This window comes from Pseudophryne corroboree, chromosome 8 (assembly GCF_028390025.1).
Source record: "Pseudophryne corroboree isolate aPseCor3 chromosome 8, aPseCor3.hap2, whole genome shotgun sequence".
Taxonomy (NCBI): domain Eukaryota; kingdom Metazoa; phylum Chordata; class Amphibia; order Anura; family Myobatrachidae; genus Pseudophryne; species Pseudophryne corroboree.
In genome coordinates, this window is record NC_086451.1 from 79,271,068 (window position 1) to 79,298,774 (window position 27,707).

The window sequence follows — 27,707 nt, forward strand, 5'->3', positions numbered from 1 at the left end:
TTGGTCATGTACAGCATTGAGGAGAGTGGCACAGGAGGGTAGGTTGGTCATGTACAGCATTGAAGAGAGTGGCACAGGAGAGTAGACTGGTTATGTACAGCATTGAGGAGAGTGGCACAGGAGGGTAGACTGGTTATGTACAGCATTGAGGAGAGTGGCACAGGAGGGTAGGATGGTTATGTACAGCATTGAGGAGAGTGGCACAGGAGGGTAGACTGGTTATGTACAGCATTGAGTAGAGTAGCACAGGAGGGTAGGTTGGTCATGTACAGCATTGAGGAGAGTGGCACAGGAGGGTAGACTGGCTATGCACAGCATTGAGGAGAGTGGCACAGGAGGGTAGACTGGTTATGCACAGCATTGAGGAGAGTGGCACAGGAGGGTAGGTTGGTTATGTACAGCATTGAGGAGAGTGGCACAGGAGGGTAGGTTGGTCATGTACAGCATTGAGGAGAGTGGCACAGGAGGGTAGGTTGGTCATGTACAGCATTGAGGAGAGTGGCACAGGAGGGTAGGTTGGTCATGTACAGCATTGAGGAGAGTGGCAGGGTAGGTTGGTTATGTACCTCATTGAGGAGAGATGCAGGGTAGGTTGGTTATGTACAGCATTGAGGAGAGTGGCACAGGAGGGTAGGTTGGTCATGTACAGCATTGAGGAGAGTGGCACAGGAGGGTAGACTGGTTATGTACAGCATTGAGGAGAGTGGCACAGGAGGGTAGGTTGGTCATGTACAGCATTGAGGAGAGTGGCACAGGAGGGTAGGTTGGTCATGTACAGCATTGAGGAGAGCGGCACAGGAGGGTAGACTGGTTATGCACAGCATTGAGGAGAGTGGCACAGGAGGGTAGACTGGTTATGCACAGCATTGAGGAGAGTGGCACAGGAGGGTAGGTTGGTTATGTACAGCATTGAGGAGAGTGGCAGGGTAGGTTGGTTATGTACAGCATTGAGGAGAGTGGCACAGGAGGGTAGGTTGGTCATGTACAGCATTGAGTAGAGTAGCACAGGAGGGTAGGTTGGTCATGTACAGCATGTTGGTCATGTACAGCATTGAGGAGAGTGGCACAGGAGGGTAGACTGGTTATGTACAGCATTGAGGAGAGTGGCACAGGAGGGTAGGTTGGTCATGTACAGCATTGAGGAGAGTGGCACAGGAGGGTAGGATGGTTATGTACATCATTGAGGAGAGTGGCACAGGAGGGTAGGTTAGTCATGTACAGCATTGAGTACAGTAGCACAGGAGGGTACGTTGGTTATGTACAGCATTGAGGAGAGTGGCAGGGTAGGTTGGTTATAGGTTGGTTATGTACAGCATTGAGGAGAGTGGCACCACAGGGTAGGTTGGTTATGTACAGCATTGAGGAGAGTTGCAGGGTAGGTTGGTTATGTACAGCATTGAGGAGAGTGGTACCACAGTGTAGGTTGGTTATGTACAGCATTGAAAAGAGTGGCACAGGAGGGTAGACTGGTTATCAGGGTTATAAATACACAGCAGCTGCCGGCCTGTGGGGGTTGGGATCCAGTGTAGAGCTCCAGTGAGCAGTCCCTGGATCACCAGCAGCCGCTTCTCAGGCACCAAGTAGGGTGAACACTTCAGGCAAGCACGTGTAGTCATGGGTATAGTCTGTAATGGGATAATATCACTATCTGGCCAGATTGTACAGCATTGAGTAGAGTAGCACAGGAGGGTAGGTTGGTCATGTACAGCATTGAGGAGAGTGGCACAGGAGGGTAGACTGGTTATGTACAGCATTGAGGAGAGTGGCACAGGAGGGTAGGATGGTTATGTACAGCATTGAGGAGAGTGGCACAGGAGGGTAGGTTGGTCATGTACAGAATTGAGTAGAGTAGCACAGGAGGGTAGGTTGGTTATGTACAGCATTGAGGAGAGTGGCACAGGAGGGTAGGTTGGTCATGTACTGCATTGAGGAGAGTGGCACAGGAGGGTAGGTTAGTCATGTACAGCATTGAGTAGAGTAGCACAGGAGGGTACGTTGGTTATGTACAGCATTGAGGAGAGTGGCAGGGTAGGTTGGTTATGTACAGCATTGAGGAGAGTGGTACCACAGGGTAGGTTGGTTATGTACAGCATTGAAAAGAGTGGCACAGGAGGGTAGACTGGTTATGTACAGCAATGAGGAGAGTGGCACAGGAGGGTAGGATGGTTATGCACAGCATTGAGGAGAGTGGCACAGGAGGGTAGACTGGTTATGCACAGCATTGAGGAGAGTGGCACAGGAGGGTAGGTTGGTCATGTACAGCATTGAGGAGAGTGGCAGGGTAGGATGGTTATGTACAGCATTGAGTATAGTAGCACAGGAGGGTAGACTGGTTATGCACAGCATTGAGGAGAGTGGCACAGGAGGGTAGGTTGGTCATGTACAGCATTGAGGAGAGTGGCCGGGTAGGATGGTTATGTACAGCATTGAGTAGAGTGGCACAGGAGGGTAGACTGGTTATGTACAGCATTGAGGAGAGTGGCACAGGAGGGTAGGATGGTTATGTACAGCATTGAGGAGAGTGGCACAGGAGGGTAGGTTGGTCATGTACAGCATTGAGGAGAGTGGTACAGGAGGGTAGACTGGTTATGTACAGCATTGAGGAGAGTGGCACAGGAGGGTAGACTGGTTATGTACAGCATTGAGGAGAGTGGCACAGGAGGGTAGGTTGGTCATGTACAGCATTGAGTAGAGCAGCACAGCACAGGAGGGTAGGTTGGTCATGTACAGCACTGAGGAGAGTGGCACAGGAGGGTAGGTTGGTCATGCACAGCATTGAGGAGAGTGGCACAGGAGGGTAGGTTGGTTATGTACAGCATTGAGTAGAGTAGCACAGGAGGGTAGGATGGTTATGTACAGTATTGAGGAGAGTGGCACAGGAGGGTAGGTTGGTTATGTACAGCATTGAGGAGAGTGGCACAGGAGGGTAGGATGGTTATGTACAGCATTGAGGAGAGTGGCACAGGAGGGTAGGTTGGTTATGTACAACTAACTCATTTTGGACTCTGATTAACTCTGTGTTACAGTGCCCGTCCTTTGCTGATACTGGCACCTCTGTTAGTCAGTATGTCGTCTCACCACGGACTACTGTATGCCTGAGCTCCATCACTGTTTGCTGTATATGTTGTTCCCTACTTTTTACCACATACTTTCACCCCACTGTATGCTGTGCGTGTGATCTATGGGCCTAATTCAGACCTGATCGCAGCAGCAAAATTATTCTCTGCTGGGCAAAACCATGTGCACTGCAGGTTGGACAGATATAACATGTGCAGTTAGAGTTAGATTTGGGTGGGGTGTGTTGAAATCTAAAGTGCAGTGTAATAATAAAGCAGCCAGTATTTACCCTGCACAGAAACAAAATAACCCACCCAAATCTAACTCTCTCTGCACATGTTATATCTGCCCCCCCCCCCCCCCCACCTGCAGTGCACATGGGGGGTCATTCCGAGTTGTTCGCACGCAAGCTGCTTTTAGCAGCTTTACACACGCTAAGCCGCCGCCTACTGGGAGTGAATCTTAGCTTCTTAAAATTGCGAACGAAAGATTCTCTAAATTGCGACCACACACCTCTTAGCAGTTTCTGAGTAGCTCCAGACTTACTCGGCATCTGCGATCAGTTCAGTGCTTGTCGTTCCTGGTTTGACGTCACAAACACACCCAGCGTTCGCCCAGACATTCCTCCGTTTCTCCAGGCACTCCCGCGTTTTTCCCAGAAACGGTAGCGTTTTTTCGCACACACCCATAAAACGGCCAGTTTCCGCCCAGAAACACCCACTTCCTGTCAATCACACTCCGATCACCAGAACGAAGAAAAAACCTCGTAATGCCGTGAGTAAAATTCCTAACTGCATAGCAAATTTACTTGGCGCAGTCGCACTGCGGACATTGCGCATGCGCATTAGCGACTAATCGCTCCGTTGCGGGGAAAAAATACCGAGCGAACAACTCGGAATGACCCCCTTGGGTTTTGCCCAACTGCTAACAAATTTGCTGCTGCGATCAACTCTGAATTACCCCCATGGTTTTGCCCATTAGAGAACAATTTTGCTGCTGCGATCAGGTCTGACTTAGGCCCTATATCTCCACTGATGTGCATCCTCTGTGGGCAGGATGTACTTCACATGGATCTATTCATACAGGGTATATCATACTGCCACACACTGTTCAGTTTTCACATGGATGCCTTGGGTCCCTGTATGGCTTATCTCCCACATTGTAATCTTCATAGTGCGCCCAACATGGCTCCCTCACTTGGTATGCTCACGGATGGGATGAAAAACACATGGACCTGACGGTTATTGTGGGATCCTACTCCGAGAATTAGGACATTGCAACCGCCCATTTTGTGTCATCTCTTCTAGGGGTGACCTATTCCACCCAAGGTAATCCGATGTAGTGCGCTCAAGATGGCTGCCTCATCTGGAACTGTGTGTGTGTGTGTAACATAGAACCAATGACATTATTACCCAAAATGTCTGCACCAACCCTGCAATATGCTTATTGTTCTTCTAGGTTTCTGTTGTTTTAAGGTTTTCGGTCTGAGTTTCTATTTTCTGTAAAATCAATTCCTTGTACAATGTACCATGTTTCTGATATCTGTAAGGCAACTTTGTGTCCTACTGGAAAAAAGCGCTAAACTAACATTATTATAATAATATTATTTCTCAGACGTCCTAAGTGGATGCTGGGACTCCGTAAGGACCATGGGGAATAGCGGCTCCGCAGGAGACTGGGCACAACTATAAAGAAAGCTTTAGGTCTAACTGGTGTGCACTGGCTCCTCCCACTATGACCCTCCTCCAGACTTCAGTTAGAATCTTGTGCCCGGCTGAGCTGGATGCACACTAGGGGTTCTCCTGAGCTCCTAGAAAGAAAGTATATTTAGGTTTTTTATTTTACAGTGAGATCTGCTGGCAACAGACTCACTGCAGCGAGGGACTAAGGGGAGAAGAAGCGAACCTACCTAACAGGTGGTAGTTTGGGCTTCTTAGGCTACTGGACACCATTAGCTCCAGAGGGATCGACCGCAGGACCCGACCTTGGTGTTCGTTCCCGGAGCCGCGCCGCCGTCCCCCTTACAGAGCCAGAAGCGAGAAGAGGTCCGGAAAATCGGTGGCAGAAGACTTCGGTCTTCACCAAGGTAGCGCACAGCACTGCAGTTGTGCGCCATTGCTCCTCATGTACACCTCACACTCCGGTCACTGATGGGTGCAGGGCGCTGGGGGGGGGCGCCCTGAGGGCAATATATGACACCTTGGCTGGCAAATCTACATCATATATAGTCCTAGAGGCTATATAAATGTAAAAATACCCCTGCCAGTATTCCAGAAAAAGCGGGAGAAGTCCGCCGGAAAAGGGGCGGGGCCATCTCCCTCAGCACACTGGCGCCATTTTTCCCTCACAGCTCCGCTGGAAGGAAGCTCCCTGGCTCTCCCCTGCAGTCTGAAACCTACAGAAGGGTAAAAAAGAGAGGGGGGGCACTAAATTTAGGCGCAGGATATATATATATATATATATATATAGATAGATATATAAAAAGCAGCTATAAGGGAAAACACTCATTTATAGTGGGATCCCTGTGTTATATAGCGCTCTGGTGTATGCTGGCATACTCTCTCTCTGTCTCCCCAAAGGGCTTTGTGGGGTCCTGTCCTCTGTCAGAGCATTCCCTGTGTGTTTGCGGTGTGTCGGTACGGCTGTGTCGACATGTTTGATGAGGAGGCTTATGTGGAGGCGGAGCAGATGCCTGTAAATGTGATGTCACCCCCTGCGGGGTCGACACCTGAGTGGATGGTGCTGTGGAAGGAATTACGCGGCAGTGTCGACTCCTTGCATAAAAGGTTTGACGACATACCTAATGTGGGACAGCCGGCTTCTCAGCCTGTGCCTGCCCAGGCGTCTCAAAAGCCATCAGGGGCTCTAAAACGCCCGCTACCTCAGATGGCAGACACAGATGTCAACACGGATACTGACTCCAGTGTCGACGACGATGAGACTAATGTAACTTCCAGTAGGGCCACACGTTACATGATTGAGGCAATAAAAAATGTGTTGCACATTTCTGATGTTACCCCCGGTACCACAAAAAAGGGTATTATGTTTGGAGAGAAAAAACTACCAGTAGCTTTTCCTCCATCTGAGGAGTTAAATGAAGTGTGTGAAGAAGCGTGGGCTTCCCCTGATAAGAAGCTGGTAATTTCTAAGAGGTTACTAATGGCGTACCCTTTCCCGCCAGAGGATAGGTCACGTTGGGAAACATCACCTAGAGTGGATAAAGCGCTCACACGCTTGTCAAAGAAGGTGGCACTACCGTCTCCGGATACGGCCGCCCTGAAGGAATCTGCTGATAGAAAGCAGGAGGCTATCCTGAAATCTATATATACACACACAGGTGTTATACTGAGACCAGCTATTGCTTCAGCATGGATGTGCAGTGCTGCAGCTGCATGGTCAGATTCCCTGTCAGAAAATATAGATACCCTAGACAGGGACACTATATTGCTAACCGTAGAGCATATAAAAGACGCACTTTTATACATGAGGGATGCACAGAGGGATATTTGCCGGCTGGCATCCAAAATTAGTGCAATGTCCATTTCTGCCAGGAGAGGGTTATGGACTCGGCAGTGGACAGGAGATGCAGATTCCAAACGACACATGGAAGTTCTGCCGTATAAGGGTGAGGAGTTGTTCGGGGATGGTCTCTCGGACCTCGTTTCCACAGCAACAGCTGGGAAGTCTACATTTTTACCCCATGTTCCCTCACAGCCAAAGAAAGCACCGTATTATCAGGTACAGTCCTTTCGGCCCAATAGGGGCAAGCGGGTTAAAGGCGCGTCCTTTCTGCCCAGAGGCAGAGGTAGGGGAAAAAAGCTGCAGCATACAGCCAGTTCCCAGGAGCAAAAGTCCTCCCCCGCTTCCTCTAAGTCCACAGCATGACGCTGGGGCTCCACAGGCGGAGCCAGGTACGGTGGGGGCCCGTCTCAAATATTTCAGCAATCAGTGGGCTCGCTCACGGGTGGATCCCTGAATTTTTCAGATAGTATCTCAGGGGTACAAGCTGGAATTCGAGACGTCTCCCCCCCGCCGTTTCCTCAAATCTGCCTTGCCAACCACTCCCTCAGGCAGGGAGGCAGTGTTACAGGCAATTCACAAGCTGTATTCACAACAGGTGATAGTAAAAATACCCCTACTTCAACAAGGACGGGGTTACTATTCCACAATGTTTGTGGTACCGAAACCGGACGGTTCGGTGAGACCCATTTATAATTTGAAATCCTTGAACACATATATAAAAAAATTCAAGTTCAAGATGGAATCGCTCAGGGCGGTTATTGCAAGCCTGGACGAGGGGGATTACATGGTATCACTGGACATCAAGGATGCTTACCTGCATGTCCCCATTTACCATCCTCACCAGGAGTACCTCAGATTTGTGGTACAGGATTGTCATTACCAATTCCAGACGTTGGCGTTCGGTCTATCCACGGCTCCGAGGGTCTTTACCAAGGTAATGGCCGAAATGATGATACTCCTTCGAAAGAAGGGAGTTTTAATTATCCCGTACTTGGACGATCTCCTGATAAAGGCGAGGTCCAGAGAGCAGTTGTTGGTCGGGGTAGCACTATCTCGGGAGGTGCTACAACAGCACGGCTGGATTCTAAACATTCCAAAGTCGCAGCTGGTCCCTACGACACGTCTACTGTTCCTGGGGATGGTTCTGGACACAGAACAGAAAAAAGTGTTTCTCCCGGAGGAGAAGGCCAAGGAGCTGTCATCTCTAGTCAGAGGCCTCCTAAAGCCAAAACAGGTGTCGGTGCATCACTGCACGCGGATCCTGGGAAAGATGGTAGCTTCCTACGAAGCAATTCCATTCGGCAGGTTCCATGCAAGAACCTTTCAGTGGGACCTATTGGACAAGTGGTCCGGATCGCATCTTCAGATGCATCGGCTGATAACCCTGTCTCCAAGGACAAGGGTGTCTCTGCTGTGGTGGCTGCAGAGTGCTCATCTTCAGGAGGGCCGCAGATTCGGCATACAGGACTGGGTCCTGGTGACCATGGATGCCAGCCTTCGAGGCTGGGGGGCAGTCACACAGGGAAGAAACTTCCAAGGACTATGGTCAAGTCAGGAGACTTCCCTGCACATAAATATTCTGGAACTAAGGGCCATTTACAATGCCCTAAGTCAGGCAAAACCCCTGCTTCAAAACCAGCCGGTACTGATCCAGTCAGACAACATCACGGCGGTCGCCCATGTAAACCGACAGGGCGGCACGAGAAGCAGGACGGCGATGGCGTAAGCCACAAGGATTCTCAGATGGGCGGAAAATCACGTGTTAGCACTGTCAGCAGTGTTCATTCCGGGAGTGGACAACTGGGAAGCAGACTTCCTCAGCAGGCACGACCTCCACCCGGGAGAGTGGGGACTTCATCCAGAAGTCTTCCAACTGATTGTAAACCGTTGGGAAAGGCCACAGGTGGACATGATGGCGTCCCGCCTAAACAAAAAGCTAGAAAAGTATTGCGCCAGGTCGAGAGACCCTCAGGCGATAGCTGTGGACGCTCTAGTGACACCGTGGGTGTACTGGTCGGTTTATGTGTTCCCTCCTCTTCCTCTCATACCAAAGGTACTGAGGATAATACGGAGAAGAGGAGTAAGAACTATACTCATTGTTCCGGATTGGCCAAGAAGAGCTTGGTACCCGGAACTTCAAGAAATGATCTCAGAGGACCCATGGCCTCTACCGCTCAGACAAGACCTGCTGCAGCAGGGGCCCTGTCTGTTCCAAGACTTACTGCGGCTGCGTTTGACGGCATGGCGGTTGAACACCGGATCCTGAAGGAAAAGGGCATTAAAGCTAGGAAAGAAGTAACCGCAAACCATTATCACCGCATATGGCGAAAATATGTTGCGTGGTGTGAGGCCAGGAAGGCCCCAACGGAGGAATTTCAGCTGGGCAGTTTCCTGCACTTCCTACAGTCAGGGGTGACTATGGGCCTTAAATTGGGTTCCATTAAGGTCCAGATTTCGGCTCTATCGATTTTCTTCCAGAGAGAACTGGCTTCACTACCTGAAGTTCAAACTTTTGTTAAGGGAGTGCTGCATATTCAGCCCCCTTTTGTGCCTCCAGTGGCACCTTGGGATCTCAACGTGGTGTTGGATTTCCTAAAGTCACATTGGTTTGAGCCACTGAAAACCGTGGATTTGAAATATCTCACGTGGAAAGTGGTCATGTTGTTGGCCTTGGCTTCGGCCAGGCGTGTATCAGAATTGGTGGCTTTGTCATGTAAAAGCCCTTATCTGATTTTCCATATGGATAGGGCAGAATTGAGGACTCGTCCCCAGTTTCTCCCTAAAGTGGTATCAGCTTTTCATCTGAACCAACCTATCGTGGTGCCTGCGGCTACAAAAGACTTGGAGGCTTCCAAGTTGTTGGACGTAGTCAGGGCCCTGAAAATCCATGTTTCCAGGACAGCTGGAGTCAGAAAGACTGACTCGCTCTTTATCCTGTATGCGCCCAATAAGTTGGGTGCACCTGCTTCAAAGCAGACTATTGCTCGCTGGATCTGTAGTACGATTCAGCTTGCACATTCTGTGGCTGGACTGCCGCATCCTAAATCAGTAAAAGCCCATTCCACGAGGAAGGTGGGCTCTTCTTGGGCGGCTGCCTGAGGGGTCTCGGCTCTTCAACTTTGCCGAGCAGCTACTTGGTCGGGGTCAAACACGTTTGCTAAATTCTACAGGTTTGACACCCTGGCTGAGGAGGACCTAGAGTTTGCTCATTCGGTGCTGCAGAGTCATCCGCACTCTCCCGCCCGTTTGGGAGCTTTGGTATAATCCCCATGGTCCTTACGGAGTCCCAGCATCCACTTAGGACGTCAGAGAAAATAAGAATTTACTCACCGGTAATTCTATTTCTCGTAGTCCGTAGTGGATGCTGGGCGCCCATCCCAAGTGCGGATTGTCTGCAATACTTGTACATAGTTATTGCTTAACTAAAGGGTTATTGTTGAGCCATCTGTTAAGAGGCTCAGTTGTTATCATACTGTTAACTGGGTATTGTATCACGAGTTATACGGTGTGATTGGTGTGGCTGGTATGAGTCTTACCCGGGATTCAAAATCCCTCCTTATTGTGTCAGCTCTTCCGGGCACAGTATCCTAACTGAAGTCTGGAGGAGGGTCATAGTGGGAGGAGCCAGTGCACACCAGTTAGACCTAAAGCTTTCTTTATAGTTGTGCCCAGTCTCCTGCGGAGCCGCTATTCCCCATGGTCCTTACGGAGTCCCAGCATCCACTACGGACTACGAGAAATAGAATTACCGGTGAGTAAATTCTTATTATTAGTATTATTATTATATTATTATGATCATTGAGGAGAGTGGCACAACAGGGTAGCTTGATAATGTAAAGCAGTGATAAAGTAGGTACAAAGGGTAGGTTGGTTATGTACAGCATTGAGTAGAGTAAGATGTTAGGTTGATAATGTAAAGCACTGAGAGTGGCACAGGTTGGGGATCCGGTCTCTAGGTCGACAGTAACTAGGTCAACACTATCTAGGTCGACAGTAACTAGGTTGACAGGTCAAAAGGTCGACATGAGTTTTTCACAAATTTTTTTCTTTTTTTGAACATTTTCATACTTAATCAGAATCAGCTTTATTGGCCTGGTATACTTGCGTATACTAGGAATTTGTCTTCGGTTTGCTATACAACAGCCAAGTAGGTAAAAGATAAGCAGGTGGGGGGGGGGGGGGAGGCAAGTAAAGTCACACAGATAGGTCAGATAGGTATACCGTAGGGACGCAAGTTAGTTACATGTACGTCTAGTCAATGTTCAGGAGTTCAGCAGGCGGACCAGTCCACGTGGACTACGGTCGGAATGGTAACCTGTGCCGAGCGAAGCGTGGCACCTTGCCTGAAGCTCGCTCGCCATGCGGGGGACACGGTGCACTAATTGAGGTTCCTGGTCACTCTACAAAGAAAACGACGCCAAAAACACATAAAAACTTTTGACCTGTCGACCTAGTTACTATCTATTTTCCATACCACACCCCACAGGAGGATAGGGTGGTAATGTACAGCATTGAGGAGAGTGGCACAACAGGGTAGTTTGTTTATTTAGAGCATTTTTTTGGTTATGTACAGCATTGATGAAAGTGGCACAAGATGGTAGGCTGGTAATGTGGAGTGGTACAAGAGGATATATTGGTAATGACACAAGTGGGTAGGTTGGTGATGTAAAGCATTGAGGAGAGTGGCAGAAAGATAGGTTGGTAACGTAAAGCAGTGACGAAATTGGTACAGTGCGTAGGGGGATGTAATCACTATCCCGGCGGTCAGTATCCCGGTGGTCAGCATAGAGACGCGGGAATCCTGGTCGCCAGAATACTGGCAGGGGGCCAAGGATTATTCCCACTCGTGGGTGTCTACGACACACAGATTATTCCCACTCGTGGGTGTCCACGACACATAGAGTGGGTATAGAACCTGTAGCGAGCGCAACGAGCCCGCAAGGGGCTTCATTGCACGAGCCCCCCTGCCGACATTCTGGCGGCCGGGATACTGGCGTCGGTATGCTGACCGCCTGGATCCCAGCCACCGGTCACCCATACCAAACGGGTGGGTAGGTTTGTTATGTAAAGCTCTGAGGATGTAAAGCAGTTTATTGCTCTGCCGTTCCATCCTACCTATAAAAACAGATGGGAAATGTAATAACCTGCGAGATGCGCCATCAATGCGATAATGGACAATGTTTTAAATCGGATATCATTTAAAAAGGATAAACCACGTTGGTTTTGCCTATTAAATGATTCCAGCTGTAAAACATCGGCAGACTCCCCAGAATTGCTCCGATGCCTGCCTCTCACAGAGTGTTACCCTTCCCCCAGAGAGTTGGTTGGGGATGTTTAATTAGGGAGTCTCTCGTTATATTATCACTACAGATGCTTGTGAAGGAAGCACATGTTAGATATGCCACAAGCCATTCGCTCTGCTGCTAGATTTCATTTCACATTCCACCAGACTAGACTCAGCGAGTGCATAATGCGGCTTTGCCAGCAAATTAAAGGAGAGTGCAAAGTGTTCTTGATGACATTACAGCACACTGTGTAAAAAACTATTCTATAATCTATATTGCATTTAACAAGCAGTTAGTACAAGGGGCCTGATTCGGATGTGGTTGGAGGGGCTATCGCTGCTACTAATATAGAAGCAGCCAGTGATAACACTAATATGACCATGCAGTAGGTGGTGTCACGTCTCCTGCTGTATTACTGATCTGAGCTGTGTTCTAGGACGCAGTATCGGATTATCTCCGACACCATCGGCCGGATGTGTGACCGATGGGGTCGCACAAGCTGGCCACCGCAGGAGCTACCAAGAGACCAGGAAATCTCCGTTCTCTGACATAGATCCTAGCCTCGTCCCTCCCATGCAGAGACATGCCTCGGTTTTCAGAAATGGAGGCCGTCGCCAGTGCCTTTTATCGTGCAGCATAACAATATGTAATTATATGATCTAGAGTGGGTGCTATTATTACCTAACGTTGGGGACTGCAGTAACAGACGCCTTGACGCAACCTGACAGCATAATCATATCTTCGCAAATATATACAAACAAGATCTCTGTATTTCTATTATTATGTGGTATTCAAATGTCATTGCTGATACTTTTATTTTTTTGGTGTGCTGCGGCAAATTTTTCCTTTTTATTTTTTTTGCGTCTAGACTGGTTCCGGTATGAATGGTCGACCATGTTATGGTCGACAGTCATTAGGTCGACCACTATTGGTCGACATTGACATGGTCGACATGGACACACTATCGACACATGAAAATGGTCGACACATGAAAGGGTCGACATGAGTTTTTTTTTTTTAACTTTTTTTGGTGTCGTTTTTTGCGTAAAGTGACTGGGAACCCCAATTAGTGCACTGCGGCACAGATTACCGCTCCAATCGTAGTCCACGTGGATCGTAAAGTATGGAAAAGTTCCCCAAAAGAAAAAAAAGTTTAAAAAATCATGTCGACATTTTCATGTGTCGACATTCCACGTGTCGACCATTTTCATGTGTCGACCATGTGTCCACGTCGACCATGTCAATGTCGACCAATAGTGGTCGACCATAACATGGTCGACCATGTGAACGGATACCGTCTAGACTAACCCCTCCCCTTCACACGCCTTAGAAGGATTACTAAATTGATTGAGCAGCTACCATTTTATATTAACATACCACATTATCCTCTTTTTCACTGCATACTGTGGGGGATATTCAGTTAGTGACGAGTTTTCCGGCAGTCGGAAAATCGGCACTAATTCGACCGTTTGGTATTCATTAGTAGGCGTTTGACAGTTTTTTTTGCTCCGTTTTCACCACGCCTTTTCAACTTTTTTTTTTTGGTCGAATCGGCATGGGCGAAAAACGGACCAAAAAAACTGTCGAAACCTCCCCCCAAATTCGACAAAACACGTGGAAAAGCAGCAAATTCGCCGATCCATGTGGTTTTCGCCTGGGCGGATTTTTCGACAAATCGAAAAATCGGAACAGGCTTTGAATAGGTTGAATGTGAATTCAACCTACAAACCAGAGGAAAGTGCAATAAATATCTGTAGCAATAAGATCACCCATTACCCCCCCTATAACAGGTGCAGTGGGTGTGGCTACATATGTAAAAAATTTAAATATGGGCAGCGCCAAAAAGAAATTCTCTCTCTGCAGCCTAAGGAGAGAGAAGGATTTCCCAAATAAACCCCAGGATAGGTAACAGAAGGTATGGCTGGCGCTGTGAAGGGAAGTGTATAAGAGTGTCATTGACACTATAGGATCAGGACTGGAGCAAGGTCTTTCTGCACCTTAAGCAAAGCTACAGCTTAGCGCCCATTAACCTGCATTTCCCACCACCTCTCGGAGGGGAGAGGCAGGTGGCCACTAGGTGGGCTGGTGAGAATTGCATCATTATACACACACAGAGAAAAGGGCCAACACGACTGATAAAGTGAAAAAGTATATTGTAAATAAAGTCACTACATTTTGTGACTAATTCAGTAAGGATTACATTAGTAAAGCTACTCATAGCAGTTTTGTAAATGCAATCCTTAGCAATGCAGATGTAGGGAGGAGGTGCATACCACCTCCTTCCTGCATTCGCGATCTGAACACTGCGATGCGATCGCAGTTCTGGATGAACATTGCGACCATCGGTATTTGAGGTGTGAGTAGAAATCCTTCAAAACTAGTGCCGCAATGCAGTTTAGTGCGACGCAAAGAACATTGCGGCGGAGAATGCCCATTCTCGTGACTAAACACCCGGTTTAAGGCGTTGTCGGCATTTTCCGACATAACAGCGAGCTGAATTGAATAGCTCCAGGGCCTCCTTCCTGGAGTTATTCACATCTCGCTGAATTGAATCGACCCCTATGCTTGTAGACCGTAATAACATTTCTATGTTGTTGTTTTGTTTTTTTTGTTGTAAATTGGTTTAGTTGAAATCTGCAGGAAATAAAGTCAGTAACTTTGCAACATAATAAACCTGTGTTATTCTACATACAGTATCTGTAGAAGTGGTTCCATATATATATATTTTTTTCTCTTTTTTTTTTTTCAAAACTGTTTTTATTTGGGTTTTAAACCTATATTTCTTTTTAACATGATGATCAACTAAAGGCCATTTATAGAAAGGGATTGCGCATTTACTGACACGTTATTCATAAAAAAATGTCACGCTTTTTCCTATTATACCATTCGGTAACAACTTCAAGATGGCGCATACTGCTTACACGTACTGTAACTCATTTTTCTCTAACGTCCTAAGTAGATGCTGGGAACTCCGTAAGGACCATGGGGAATAGCGGCTCCGCAGGAGACTGGGCACAACTAAAGAAAGCTTTAGGACTACCTGGTGTGCACTGGCTCCTCCCTCTATGACCCTCCTCCAGACCTCAGTTAGAATTTTGTGCCTGGCCGAGCTGGATGCACACTAGGGGCTCTCCTGAGCTCTTAGAAAGAAAGTAATATTTAGGTTTTTTATTTTCAGTGAGATCTGCTGGCAACAGACTCACTGCTACGAGGGACCTAGGGGAGAGAAGCCAACCTACCTGCTTGCAGCTAGCTTGGGCTTCTAGGCTACTGGACACCATTAGCTCCAGAGGGATCGAACACAGGCCCAGCCTCGGTCGTCCGGTCCCGGAGCCGCGCCGCCGTCCCCCTAGCAGAGCCAGAAGCAAGAATACGTTCCTGGAAATCGGCGGCAGAAGACTTCGGTCTTCATTAAGGTAGCGCACAGCACTGCAGCTGTGCGCCATTGCTCCCCAGGCACACCACATACTCCGGTCACTGATGGGTGCAGGGCGCTGGGGGGGGGGGGGGGGCGCGCCCTGGGCTGCAATATAAGTACCTTACTTGGCAAATTAACACATAATATAGCCTTTAAGACTATATATGTGTAAAATCCCCTGCCATAACCGTATAAAAAAAGCGGGAGAAGCCCACCGGAAAAGGGGCGGGGCTATCTCCCTCAGCACACTGGCGCCATTTTCCCTCACAGCTCCGCTGGAAGGATCGCTCCCCAGGCTCTCCCCTGCAGTTCCAGACTACATAGGGTAAAAAAGAGAAGGGGGGCACTAAATTTAGGCGCATTCTGTGATATACAAGCAGCTATAAGGGGTAAAATCACTGTGTACTGTGTATCCCTGTTTTATATAGCGCTCTGGTGTGTGCTGGCATACTCTCTCTCTGTCTCCCCAAAGGGCTTTGTGGGGTCCTGTCCTCAGTCAGAGCATTCCCTGTGTGTGCGCGGTGTGTCGGTACGGCTGTGTCGACATGTTTGATGAGGAGGCTTATGTGGAGGCGGAGCAGGTGCCGATAAATGTGATGTCACCCCCTGCGGGGTCGACACCTGAGTGGATGGATATGTGGAAGGAATTACGCGACAGTGTCAACTCCTTACATAAAAGGTTTGACGACATATCAGATGTGGGACAGCCGGCTTCTCAGCCCGTGCCTGCCCAGACGTCTCAAAAGCCATCAGGGGCTCTAAAACGCCCGCTACCTCAGATGGCAGACACAGATGTCGACACAGATACTGACTCCAGTGTCGACGATGATGAGACTAGTGTACATTCCAATAGAGCCACACGTTACATGATTACGGCAATGAAAAATGTGTTGCACATTTCTGATATTACCCCAGGTACCACAAAAAAGGGTATTATGTTTGGGGAGAAAAAACTACCAGTGGTTTTTCCCCCTTCTGATGAATTAAATGAAGTGTGTGAAGAAGCGTGGGCTAGTAATTTCTAAAAAGTTACTAATGGCGTACCCTTTCCCGCCAGAGGATAGGTCACGTTGGGAGACATCCCCTAGGGTAGATAAAGCGCTCACACGCCTGTCAAAGAAGGTGGAACTACCGTCTCCGGACACGGCCGCCCTAAAGGAGCCTGCTGATAGGAAGCAGGAGGCTATCCTGAAGTCTGTTTATACACACTCAGGTATTATACTGAGACCAGCTATTGCTTAAGCATGGATGTGCAGTGCTGCAGCTGCGTGGTCAGATTCCCTGCCAGAAAATATTGATACCTTAAACAGGGACACTATATTGCTAACCATAGAGCATATTAAAGACGCAGTCTTATACATGAGAGATGCACAGAGGGATATTTGCCGGCTGGCATCTAAAATAAGTGCAATGTCCATTTCTGCCAGGAGGGGTCTATGGACTCGGCAGTGGACAGGGGATGCAGATTCTAAAAGGCACATGGAAGTTTTGCCTTACAAGGGTGAGGAGTTGTTTGGGGATGGTCTCTCGGACCTCGTTTCCACAGCGACAGCTGGGAAGTCAGCATTTTTACCCCATGTTCCCTCACAGCCAAAGAAAGCACCGTATTATCAGGTACAGTCCTTTCGGCCCCAGAAAGGCAAGCGGGTTAAAGGTGCGTCCTTTCTGCCCAGAGGCAGAGGTAGAGGAAAAAAGCTGCAGCATACAGCCAGTTCCCAGGAACAAAAGCCCTCCCCCGCTTCCTCTAAGTCCACCTCATGACGCTGGGGCTCCACAGGCGGAGCCAGGTACGGTGGGGGCCCCTCTCAAGAACTTCAGTGACCAGTGGGCTCGCTCACGGGTGGATCCCTGGATTCTACAAGTAGTATCTCGGGTACAAGCTGGAATTCGAGACGTCTCCCCCTCGCCGTTTCCTCAAATCTGCCTTGCCAACAGCTCCCCCGGACAGGGAGGCAGTGCTGGAGGCAATTCACAAGCTGTATTCACAGCAGGTGATAGTCAAGGTACCCCTCCTTCAACAAGGAAGGGGTTACTATTCCACAATGTTTGTGGTACCGAAACCGGACGGTTCGGTGAGACCCATTTTAAATTTGAAATCCTTGAACTCCTATATAAAAAGGTTCAAGTTCAAGATGGAATCGCTCAGGGCGGTTATTTCAAGCCTGGAGGAAGGGGATTACATGGTATCACTGGACATCAAGGATGCTTACCTACATGTCCCCATTTACCTTCCTCACCAGGAGTACCTCAGATTTGTGGTACAGGACTGTCATTACCAATTCCAGACGTTGCCGTTTGGTCTGTCCACGGCACCGAGGGTATTTACCAAGGTAATGGCCGAAATGATGATACTCCTTCGAAAAAAGGGAGTTTTAATTATCCCATACTTGGACGATCTCCTTATAAAGGCGAGGTCCAGGGAGCAGTTGTTGGTCGGGGTAGCACTATCTCGGGAGGTGCTACAACAGCACGGTTGGATTCTGAATATTCCAAAGTCACAGCTGGTTCCTACGACACGTCTACTGTTTCTGGGGATGGTTCTGGACACAGACCAGAAAAGGGTGTTTCTCCCGGAGGAGAAAGCCAAGGAGTTGTCGTCTCTAGTCAGAGATCTCCTGAAACCAAAACAGGTCTCGGTGCATCACTGCACGCGAGTCCTGGGAAAAATGGTAGCTTCCTACGAAGCAATTCCATTCGGCAGGTTCCATGCAAGAATCTTTCAGTGGGATCTGTTGGACAAGTGGTCCGGATCCCATCTTCAGATGCATCGGCTGATAACCCTGTCTCCAAGGACCAGGGTGTCTCTGCTGTGGTGGCTGCAGAGTGCTCATCTTCTAGAGGGCCGCAGATTCGGCATACAGGACTGGGTCCTGGTGACCACGGCTGCCAGCCTTCGAGGCTGGGGGGCAGTCACACAGGGAAGAAACTTCCAAGGGCTATGGTCAAGCCAGGAGATTTCCCTACACACAAATATTCTGGAACTAAGGGCCATCTACAATGCCCTAAGTCAGGCAAGACCCCTGCTTCAAAACCAGCCGGTACTGATCCAGTCAGACAACATCACGGCGGTCGCCCATGTAAACCGACAGGGCGGCACGAGAAGCAGGACGGCGATGGCAGAAGCCACAAGGATTCTCCGATGGGCGGAAAATCACATGTTAGCACTGTCAGCAGTGTTCATTCCGGGAGTGGACAACTGGGAAGCAGACTTCCTCAGCAGGCACGACCTCCACCCGGGAGAGTGGAGACTTCATCCAGAAGTCTTTCAGCTGATTGTAAATCTCTGGGAACGGCCACAGGTGGACATGATGGCGTCCCGCCTCAACAAAAAGCTAGAAAGATATTGCGCCAGGTCGAGAGACCCTCAGGCAATAGCTGTGGACGCTCTAGTGACACCGTGGGTGTACCAGTCGGTTTATGGGTTCCCTCCTCTTCCTCTCATACCCAAGGTACTGAGGATAATAAGACGAAGAGGAGTAAGAACTATACTCATTGTTCCGGATTGGCCAAGAAGAGCTTGGTACCCAGAACTTCAAGAGGTGATCTCAGAGGACCCATGGCCTCTGCCGCTCAGACAGGACCTGCTGCAGCAGGGGCCCTGTCTGTTCCAAGACTTACCGCGTCTGCGTTTGACGGCATGGCGGTTGAACGCCGGATCCTGAAGGAAAAGGGCATTCCGGAGGAAGTCATCCCTACGCTGATTAAAGCTAGGAAAGAAGTGACCGCAAACCATTATCACCGCATATGGCGAAAATATGTTGCGTGGTGTGAGGCCAGGAAGGCCCCAACGGAGGAATTTCAGCTGGGCCGTTTTCTGCACTTCCTACAGTCAGGGGTGACTATGGGCCTAAAATTGGGTTCCATTAAGGTCCAGATTTCGGCTCTATCGATTTTCTTCCAGAAAGAACTGGCTTCACTACCTGAAGTTCAGACATTTGTTAAGGGAGTGCTGCATATTCAGCCCCCTTTTGTGCCCCCAGTGGCACCTTGGGATCTCAACGTGGTGTTGAATTTCCTAAAGTCACATTGGTTTGAACCACTTAAAACCGTGGAATTAAAATATCTCACGTGGAAAGTGGTCATGCTGTTGGCCTTGGCTTCGGCCCGGCGTGTGCCAGAATTGGCGGCTTTATCATGTAAAAGCCCTCATCTGATTTTCCATATGGATAGGGCGGAATTGAGGACTCGTCCCCAATTTCTCCCAAAGGTGGTTTCAGCTTTTCATTTGAACCAGCCTATTGTGGTGCCTGCGGATACTCGTGACTTGGAGGATTCCAAGTTGCTGGACGTAGTCCGGGCCCTAAAAATCTATGTTTCCAGGACAGTTGGAGTCAGAAAGACTGACTCGCTATTTATCCTGCATGCACCCAAGGTGGGCTCTTCTTGGGCGGCTGCCCGAGGGTCTCGGCTTTACAATTTTGCAGAGCAGCTACTTGGTCGGGGTCAAACACATTTGCTAAATTCTACAAGTTTGATACCCTGGCTGAGGAGGACCTAGAGTTCGCTCATTCGGTGCTGCAGAGTCATCCGCACTCTCCCGCCCGTTTGGGAGCTTTGGTATAATCCCCATGGTCCTTACGGAGTTCCCAGCATCCACTTAGGACGTTAGAGAAAATAAGAGTTTACTCACCGGTAAATCTATTTCTCGTAGTCCGTAGTGGATGCTGGGCGCCCGTCCCAAGTGCGGATTGTCTGCAATACTTGTATATAGTTATTGGTTAACTAAAGGGTTATTGTTGAGCCATCTGTTGAGAGGCTCAGTTATTTTTCATACTGTTAACTGGGTATAGTATCACGAGTTATACGGTGTGATTGGTGTGGCTGGTATGAGTCTTACCCGGGATTCCAAATCCTTTCCTTATTGTGTCAGCTCTTCCGGGCACAGTATCCTAACTGAGGTCTGGAGGAGGGTCATAGAGGGAGGAGCCAGTGCACACCAGGTAGTCCTAAAGCTTTCTTTAGTTGTGCCCAGTCTCCTGCGGAACTGCTATTCCCCATGGTCCTTACGGAGTTCCCAGCATCCACTACGGACTACGAGAAATAGATTTACCGGTGAGTAAAATCTTATTTATTTAATAGTTACAGGTTGAGTATCCCATATCCAAATATTCCGAAATACGGAATATTCCGAAATACTGACTTTTTTGAGTGAGAGTGAGATAGTGAAACCTTTGTTTTTTGATGGCTTAATGTACACAAACTTTGTTTAATACACAGTTATTAAAAATATTGTATTAAATGACCTTCAGGCTGTGTGTAAAAGGTGTATATGAAATATAAATGAATTGTGTGAATATACACACACTTTGTTTAATGCACAAAGTTATAATAAATATTGGCTAAAATGACCTTCAGGCTGTGTGTATAAGGTGTATATGTAACATAAATGCATTCTGTGCTTAGACTTAGGTCCCATCACCATGATATCTCATTATGCTATGCAATTATTCCAAAATACGGAAAAATCCGATATCCAAAATACCTCTGGTCCCAAGCATTTTGGATAAGGGATACTCAACCTGTATTTATATAGGGGGTCATTCCGAGTTGTTCGCTCGGTAAATTTCTTCGCATCGCAGCGTTTTTCCGCTTAGTGCGCATGCGCAATGTTCGCACTGCGACTGCGCCAAGTAAATTTGCTATGCAGTTAGGAATTTTACTCACGGCTTTTTCATCGTTCTGGTGATCGTAATGTGATTGACAGGAAGTGGGTGTTTCTGGGCGGAAACTGGCCGTTTTATGGGAGTGTGTGAAAAAACGCTACCGTTTCTGGGAAAAACGCGGGAGTGGCTGGAGAAACGGAGGAGTGTCTGGGCGAACGCTGGGTGTGTTTGTGACGTCAAACCAGGAATGACAAGCACTGAACTGATCGCAGATGCCGAGTAAGTCTGGAGCTACTCAGAAACTGCTAAGAGAGGTCTAATCGCAATATTGCGAATACGTCGTTCGCAATTTTAAAATGCTAAGATTCACTCCCAGTAGGCGGCGGCTTAGCGTGAGTAAATCTGCTAAAAACAGCTTGCGAGCGAACAACTCGGAATGACCACCATAGTGCACACATTCTGTTACGTTTGGAGAATATTAGTACTTCACATCAGTTCCTGCCCAAGTGGAGCTTACAGTCATCTGTATGTTTCTGGAGTGTGGGAGGAAACCCAGAAAACATTCAATCCCCACATTGATGGGAATCGAACCCAATATTATGCCACAGATGATGGCAGTCCATTTTCTAGCACAGTTTTGTTTCATTTGCAATGTAGGGCTAGAATTTGGGGTTTAGAATCGTGTTCTTTTTTCCTGCATCAGTTTAATCACTACTCAGTTCTGCGGGAGGGGGGGGGAGGCAGGGTTAGGCACTACCGGGGAGAGTTAGGCTTCGGGAAGGGAAGGTTAGTGTTTAGGGGTGGGGCAACCTAGTTATTCTGATTCTTTGCTTCGGGATGCCGCTGTTGATATGACTGCCAACATATCGTACGTATCTCCATAACGGAGGTGTATAGGCAGATGCAGGCGTGTGGTGTCCAGCAGCTATTTGTTTTTTGCAGTTGCTCGGGCACCTGTGCCCATGTTCTGACATTCTTACCAACCAGAGGGCAACTACAGTGTCCAATGTGCGTTCAGTGGTGCATCTTATTGCAGTTATTCTATCCCTGCCTACTTTAAAGGGAATACATGTGATATGCCAGCAGACAGGATGCCGGCTGTCACTATACCGAAAGCGGAATCCCGTCAGCGAGTCCCCTCACCGGTTCACTGAGCATCGGCCCCGGTTGCTCGCTTCCCTCGTCACAGTGGGAATACCGAGCGTTTGATGGAATTCAGGGCGTTAGCATTTCACCGGCTGTCAGAATTCCAGCGCCGGTCTCCTGAACGCCGGGATCCCGACATCCGGAGTATCGACTGCATCCCTATTAAAGCTGTAAACATTCAAACTAGCAAGTGATGAAGCTACAAACAGGTGCACTTATTCTCAACAGCTTGTTAAAAATAAAAATGAACAACTGATTGCTGTGGGTTATGTTACAGCACATTTGTGTTTGTTGTGCTGGCAGTGAATCAGTACCGCAATGTTATTTTTATAGGCAATTACTCAGAATAAGGTGCTAAGACACAATAATGTACCTGACAGTTTATTCATTCCAGTAGGCATAGTGTTAAGAGCATACAATGACATTAGGTGCCTTGTTATCTCCAAGTGGAGTTTTGAAAGCTATTTTAGACTTTGCTATATCTAAATATGCGCTGCAGACAACAAAGAACCTTCCATTTAAAGCAAAACCAAATCCAGGGACCTATTTTAAAACCGTGCGAGAGGCACCTGATCCATACATGTGGAAGGAATATCTGGCTAATTCTTGCTGGGGGACATTTATAGAGCAAGCCTGCAAACTGATTTATATGCAGAGTTGCTGATTGTACGTGTAGCACATTGCTAATACGTAGGAGAATGACGCTCATTCTGGGCTGTTCACTGCTATATAGTGAAATCAAAAGAAATTATAGGATTACATACACACATTCCTCATACACTTTTTTAAAGATATGTCTAAAATGGTATAGGTGGTAAAATTATAAATAGAAAGCAACCTATTTTACTGCAGAATAAGGTATTTTATTAAAATAGCCAAGATGAAAAGTGGCAAGGGATGGAGTTTTACAGATGTATGGTATTGTTAATACCCCTTTCAGATATCAGATCCGGGAAATTGCCGGGTCTAGCATGCTGGCCAAAATCCCGTGTAGATGCGCATTCATGTGCATAAACCTGGGATTTTGAGGCCTGTCTGAAAGGGGTCTTAGGGGGCAATTATGGAATGGAGAATAGTTACAGTATTCAGTAAGACTGTAACATTTACCCTCTCTGTCACAGCGGGCTGAATTTGAGAATCCGTAAGGTGGGCGTTTGTTGGAGGAGTGGCTGTGGGAGTGGGGAGGAATTGAGGAGGCCGGATGTAGTTTCTTCTCATATAACTTGAGGTTCAAAGATGAGTAACTGAAGAACGGAACTTTAAGAACTAGGCTACAATACTCTGGAAGGAGCTGTGAGAATGTATACTCAAGTGACGTGGCTGAGGAACTCAAAGAACTCTGCTGAATACTGACGATGCGTGATGAAGAACACTGTTGAAGAATGGATGCTGGGTAGTTGTGGCTGGAGGGCACTGCCGATGACCGGGGAACCCCTCTATGGTTCCGGGGCACTGCCTGGAAGGCAGACAGCTGCGGAATTGAGGAACCTACGGCAGAAGTGCAGTGGAGAATGACAGGCAGACTTGTACTTCGGAGTTAGAGACCCTTTGGATCATGGAATCATGGAAAAACCACAGGGGATACCTGAGGGAGCTCAGTGCTGTAGTTTCTGCTCTAGGCAGTAACAAAGCACTGGCAGCATGCAAGAGTGGGCTGACCCCTTTTGTAAGAGGAAGCTGCGTCCCATTGGACTAAGCATACCACCGAACTCAGCGATCGGCCACAGACTCCTGGTCTCCAACATGGCGGCTCCCAGCACACCCCTTTGCACACCAGGTCCCCCATCTCCTCCTCTCCGACAGTCGCACAGTCACATGCATCATCTTGCTCTTGTTACTGTTTTGATATACATAAGGATAATAATATACAGTGCCTTGCTAAAGTATTCACCCCCTTGGCTTTTTACCTATTTTGTTACATTACAACCTGTAAGTTAATTTTTTTTTTTTTTTAATCCTAAATTTTATGTGATGGATCTGCACAAAATAGTCTAAGGTGGTGAAGTGAAATGAGAAAAATTTATATAAAAAGTTATAAATTGAAAATTTGCATGTGCATATGTATTCACCCCCTTTGCTATGAAGCCCCTCAAAAGTTCTGGTGTAACCAATTACCTTCAGAAGTCACATAATTAGTGAAATGAAGTCCATAATTAGAGCCCCGTACACACACGGAGAGATGTGTGCTGAGCGATCTATCAGTGACCGCACAGCACACATCTCTCCCCCGCTCAGCACAGCGCGATGTGTGTTGAGCAAGGTGGGCCGCTCATTTCACCCAGCGGTGAAATGTCCGATCTGCTAGATTGTGCCTGCATGCAGGCTAATCTAGCACGGGCGATAGCGACGCACGGGACCGCACATCGCTATCGGGCATACACACGGAGGATCCGTGCTTAAATTTAAAGCAATCTAGTCAGATTAATTAGAATTTAAGCACTGATCTCTCAGTGTGTACCCCCTATAAGTGTCACATGATCTGTCAGTATAAACACACCTTTTCTGAAAGGCCCCAGACGCTGCAACACCACTAAGCAAGAGGCATCACACCATTAAAACCAAGGAGCTCTCCAAACAAGTCAGGGACAAAGTAGTTGATAAGTACAAGTCAGGGTTGGGTTATAAAAAAAATATCCCCCGGTGCACAATCAAATCCATCATCTTCAAATGGAAAGAACATGGTACCTCAACAAACCTGCCAAGAGAGGGCCGGCCACCAAAACTCAGACCGGGCAAGGAGGGCATTAATCAGAGAGGCAGCACAGAGACCAAAGGTAACCCTGAATGAGCTGCAGAGTTCCACAGCAGAGACTTGTGTATTTGCGCATGTGACCACAATAAGCCGTACACTCCATAGAGCTGGGCTTTACAGAAGAGTGGCTAGAAAAAAGCCATTACTTAGTGTTAAAAATAAGAAGGCACGTTTTCAGTTTGCCAAAAGGCATGTGGACGACTCCCCAAATGTATGGAGGAAGGTTCTCAGGTCAGATGAGACTAAAATTTAACTTTTCGGCCACCAAGGAAAATGCTATGTCTGGCGCAAACCCAGCACATCCCATCACCCCAAGAACACCATCCCCACAGTGAAACATGGTGGTGGCAGCATCATGCTGTGGGGATGTTTTTCAGCAGCAGGGACTGGTAAACTGTTTTGAGTCGATGGAAAGATGAATGGTGCTAAATACAGGGATATTCTTGAGCAACACCTGTTTCAATCTGCCTGTGATTTGAGACTGGGACGGAGGGTCACCTTCCAGCAGGACAATGACCCGAAGCATACTGCTAAAGCAACACTCGAGTGGTTTAAGGGGAAACATTTAAATGGGTTGGAATGGCCTAGTCAAAGCCCAGATCTCCAGCCAATTGAGAATCTGTGGTCAGACTTGAAGATTGCTGTTCACAAGTGGAAACCATCCAACATGAAGGAGCTGGAGCAGTTTTGCCTTGAGTGGGCAAAAATCCCAGTGGCAAGATGTGGCAAGCTCATAGAGACTTATCCAAAGCGACTTGCAGCTGTAATTTCCGCAAAAGGTGGCTCTACAAAGTACTGACTTTAGGGGGGTGAATAGTTATGCACGCTGAAGTTTTCTGTTATATTGTCCTATTTGTTGTTTGCGTCACAATAAAAATAAAATAAAAAAAAATCTTCACAATTGTAGGCATGTTCTGTGAATGAAATGATGCAAACCTTCAAACAGTCCATTTTAATTCCAGGTTGTGAGGCAACAAAACATGAAAAATGCAAAGGGGGTGAATACTTTAGCAAGGCACTGTAGCTAACAGTCCAATATTTGATTAAGTATTCACCCCCCTTTGCTCCAGTTACAGCTGTGTGCCATGGGGCAGATTCTGCTAGCTACAAAGTTCCATCGGAACCTTGCACCACATGTGGATGTGTGCATTTCTGGTTACTACAGTATGTAGGAACCAGCTAAGGTTTGTCCTCACCTGTGTTTGCTGCAAGCTACATCCAGACTAGTGTTAGCGCAGCGCCAAGTTCCATAGTAACCTGCTAATGAACTGGTATTGGTATCTGTACACTGCAAGTTTTGGACTTGCTTGTTTGAAGCATTAATGTCTACTATACATCAGTGGCGTATTTCCGCAATTTCCCGATCCCCAGATCGGGAATTTGGGAGTATTACACATGTTTAAAAATCTCGATTCCCCGATCAGCAAACTGACATTGTGAGCCGGTCGGGGCAAGGAGGATGTCTTCTGGGGTAGAAGGTTGCACTTTCTTACAGCAGCCCAAATAGTGACAAACCAGTCTAGGGTGTTTGTTGCAAATAGCCTTAGCTATTTTTATTTGCAGAAACCGTAAAACAAAACATATTGCATAAATCCTAGCCCATCTGGGCTCTAACTATACTCAAGGTTTTCTTCTCTGTGAGAAAGACCTACTGCCCAACTCACAAATCAGCAGTTCAACACAGCACTAACTTCAGTCAGTAATGGTGTCTCTCTGGAACTAGGCAGCTTGCTCCCCAGGAACTGAGCAACTTCCTGTCCAGCCTGACAGGCTTTTATTACAGCCATGCAGGTGTTAGCACTAATTAGCCTTCTCTAATTAAGTCTGCTTTGCAGAAACAGACCTTTTCCTGGGGTTTTAAAATCATAGCAGAGAAATCTTGTACATAAAATAATAATTATAGGCTTTGGGTCGTTTTCATGCTGGAATAAAAATCTTGTCAAAGTTATGCCATTGCTTGCCTAGCATTACCTGTATCTTTCCGGTTACCAACTGCATGCACTTTCTGGATTAGTGATTAGTTATTATCAGTGTGAAACCATTGTGAAGCTGTCTGTAGCACAATAAACCTGGAATCCTGTTACCCAAGAATCCTTCACAGAGAGCAGTGATAAACATGTGGTATAGGTACGTGCCATACTTGCCTACCAGACCCTCTCCATGAGGGAGAAAATGCTCTGTTCCTGGACTTTCCTGGTAATGTATGATTGCCATCACCTGTGGTGAACTAGTTAATTGATAAGAAAGGCGTTTCACCACAGGTGATGGCATTCATACATTACCAGGAAAGTCCAGGCACAGAGCATCTTCTCCCTCATGGAGAGGGTCAGGTAGGCAAGTATGATACATGCCACGTGTGCAAATGCAAATGCATGAGAGTTTTTTTGGGAAGTGCTTCAGAAATACAAGCCATGCCACATAGTTTGGCCACCCCTCCTCCCTATTGTGATATGGCCACTACCTATTAAGGCTCTGCCACAACCTTTTTCATGTTAGTATCACACACTTTGTCCATAAGTATTCTAGTATGTCTGTACATGCAATATTTTTACTACATTTTCAGTTATTATTTTAAAGAGTTTTAGTCTTGCTATTTTCCCTCCCCAACTCGTTCACCATCTGTCCCCTTTTCTCCAGTCTTCCACGGAGGTTTGGAACAGTGATCCACAGTGGCGTAGCACCAGTTTGCTCAATCCCCGCGGTGGGTGGCTTGTGGGTGCTGGGTGTACTGTGGGGACAACTGTCCTGGACCGACCCGCCGCCAGCCAGAGGACCAGCACAGTGGGAGAGGTGTCTCTCACAAAATGGCTGCCATCTCAGAGGAGACAGTTATTAAGGATGCTAGGGGAGGCGGCAGCAGCCATTTTGGGAAGGACATTTTCAAATTTCAATAGTATGAAGAGGGCAGGTGTGTACAGCGCCCC

At 47.7% G+C, this 27,707-nt stretch overlaps 2 protein-coding genes across 3 annotated transcripts in view; one reads left to right on the forward strand and one right to left on the reverse strand.

The window, feature by feature from the left end:
• The window catches only part of LOC134948626 (glucose-1-phosphate thymidylyltransferase-like), a 118,159-nt gene extending 91,638 nt beyond the window's left edge, over positions 1-26,521 (reverse strand). The window contains exon 1 of one of the 2 annotated variants that reach the window (XM_063936722.1): positions 26,475-26,521. The gene's annotated coding sequence lies outside the window, so the exon portion shown is untranslated. The other variant, XM_063936723.1, reaches the window with a different exon arrangement.
• The window catches only part of SRPK3 (SRSF protein kinase 3), an 83,606-nt gene that overhangs the window by 10,913 nt on the left and 44,986 nt on the right, over positions 1-27,707 (forward strand). The window lies entirely within an intron of this gene.